The following is a 2,639-nucleotide window of genomic DNA, read 5'->3' on the forward strand; positions in this document are numbered from 1 at the left end:
AGCGCGGAAAAGAGCGCACGGGCGGAACGCGCGCCCGCAGGAGGCAGCCACGGGCATCATCCGTCACTGCATCAGAAACGGCTGCTGGATGAGGGCAGTGGCACATTTATTCCAGCATCCTGTGATCACAGTGGCCAACCAGACGCCCATCATGGGGAAACCCGCAATCAGGATTCGAACTGAGGTCCAGCTCCGAAGTTCCCTCCCTGCGAGAAGTGAGGTTACAAGGAACCAGGCACAGGGCCTTCTCGGTGGTGGCACCTGCCCTGTGGAACGCCCTCCCATCAGAAGTCAAGGAAATAAACAACTACCTGACTTTTAGAAGACATCTGTTTAGGGAAGTTTTTAATGTTTGATGATTTACTGTATTTTTAATATTTTGTTGGGAGCTGCCCAGTGTGCGTCTGGCCTGATCCGTCAGGCTCTTTTGATGCACTTGAGGGGTGGGGTGGAAAGTGGGGCTGGAAAGGGGCAAAGGAGGCTTCTCTGAGCGCAGAGAATCAGACAGGGGGCTCTTAATCCAATGCAGAGGTGCAGCAGGAGGGGGCAACCTTCAGATTTACGTGAGAGTAAGCATGTACCGTATTTTTCACTTTATAAGACGCACCTTTCCCCTCCTAAAAAGGGGAAATGTGTATGTTATGGAGCGAATGCAGGCGGGAGGCTCTGCTCAGCCCTCCCTTTAAAGAGCTGCATGGAGCCTGTGTGCAGCTCTTGGGGGCTTTTCCCCGAGGAGGGAGAATGGCAGCCCCTGTCCCTTCTCCCTCCTGGGGAACAGCCCCCAAGAGCCCCACACACGCTCCGTGCGCTCTTTAAAGGGAGCACGGCTCTTGGGGGAGACTTAGCTGCGTGCAGCCTCTCCCGGGCAGGGAATGAAGGCTCCCCTTGCCCAGGAAAGGCTGTGTGCGGCTATCCCATAAACCAGGACAGCAAGCGGGATCACAATTCTGGCTTTTGGGATTCAGAATCCCCACCCCCCTTGTTTTCCTCTTCCAAAAACTAGGTCTGTGCGTCTTATAGAGTGAAACAACCTCAGATATGCAGATGACACAACCTTGATGGCAGAAAGTGAGGAGGAATTAAAAAACCTTTTATAATGAGCGTGAAAGAGGAGAGCGCAAAATATGGTCTGAAGCTCAACATAAAAAACAAAAACGAAGATCATGGCCACTGGTCCCATCACCTCCTGGCAAATGGAAGGGGAAGAAATGGAGGCAGTGAGAGATTTTACTTTCTTGGGCTCCATGATCACTGCAGATGGTGACAGCAGCCACAAAATTAAGAGACGCCTGCTTCTTGGGAGGAAAGCAATGGCAAACCTAGACAGCTTTTTAGAAAGTAGAGACATCACCTTGCCAACAAAGGTCCGTATAGTAAAAGCTATGGTTTTCCCAGTAGTGATGTATGGAAGTGAGAGCTGGACCATAAAGAAGGCTGATCGCCGAAGAATTGACGCTTTTGAATTATGCTGCTGGAGGAGACTCTTGAGAGTCCCATGGACTGCAAGAAGATCAAACGCATCCATTCTTTTTTTCTTCTTTTTTTTTTAAGTTTAATTTTTATTAAGGGTTTTCTTGTTTTACAGAAGTAAGTGTAATGCCTCGTTGTTGTTTTTCCACGTAACATTTTTACAAATCCATTTCATTTGTTGAGGTAAGGAAATCAGCCCTGAGTGCTCACTGGAAGGACAGATCGTGAAGCTGAGGCTCCAATACTTTGGCCACCTCATGAGAAGAGAAGACTAACTGGAAATGACCCTGATGTTGGGAAAGGTGGAGGGCACAAGGAGAAGGGGGTGACAGAGGACAAGATGGTTGAACAGTGTTCTCGAAGAGACCAGCATGGGTTTGACCGAACTGCGGGAGGCAGTGGAAGACAGGAGTGCCTGGTGTGCTCTGGTCCAGGGGGTCACGAAGAGTCAGACACGACTGAACGACTAAACAACAAAACAACCACATCTTGCTGACCACTATCAGAGACAGGATGCTGTGTTCAGTGAGTAGGGCTCCCTTTATGTACATTTTATTGACTTATTGACTTGTTGATTTCCTAATTCCACCTCAATTGGAGCTCAAGGTTCTGTAATATACTCAATACCAAAAGGGGTGTTTGTGATTCCTTCCTCTCCTGTGAAAAAGAGAGAGAAGAAATTATTCTGCATGATTCACAGTTGTGCCATCAACCAATAATGATGATGATGATGATGTATTGGGTTCCGTGCATACTTGGGAATAAAACCCTGCATAAATTTGTTTGCAACAAATATTGGCACCCTCTTTAAAATGCTGGTGTATCAGGCTGCACATTCTGAATGCAAAATCACTGGGGCCTTTAAAAATATGGCTATCCCACTGGCTACTGGAGTGGCTTGCAGGAGAAAATATACTGACATATGTCAATGGGGCTGAAGACTGCTTGGAATGCTGCTGCCCCCTAGTGTACAGATGCGGCACTGTCTATATGTTTTGGGTAAGTTTTCATTACTTTTGACATGTCACAAAAGGGAAGGGGTAGACAGGGATTACACACTAGTTTAACCTTGGCAAACATGTCCAGACAAGTCCTTGGTACAAGATTAGCATAAGGGCAAGACCCAGGTATAAGATAAGCATAGGCAAACACCTCTGAAGTCCCACCAC

Source organism: Podarcis tiliguerta, assembly GCF_965153285.1.
Source record: "Podarcis tiliguerta genome assembly, chromosome: 10".
Taxonomy (NCBI): Eukaryota; Metazoa; Chordata; class Lepidosauria; order Squamata; family Lacertidae; genus Podarcis; species Podarcis tiliguerta.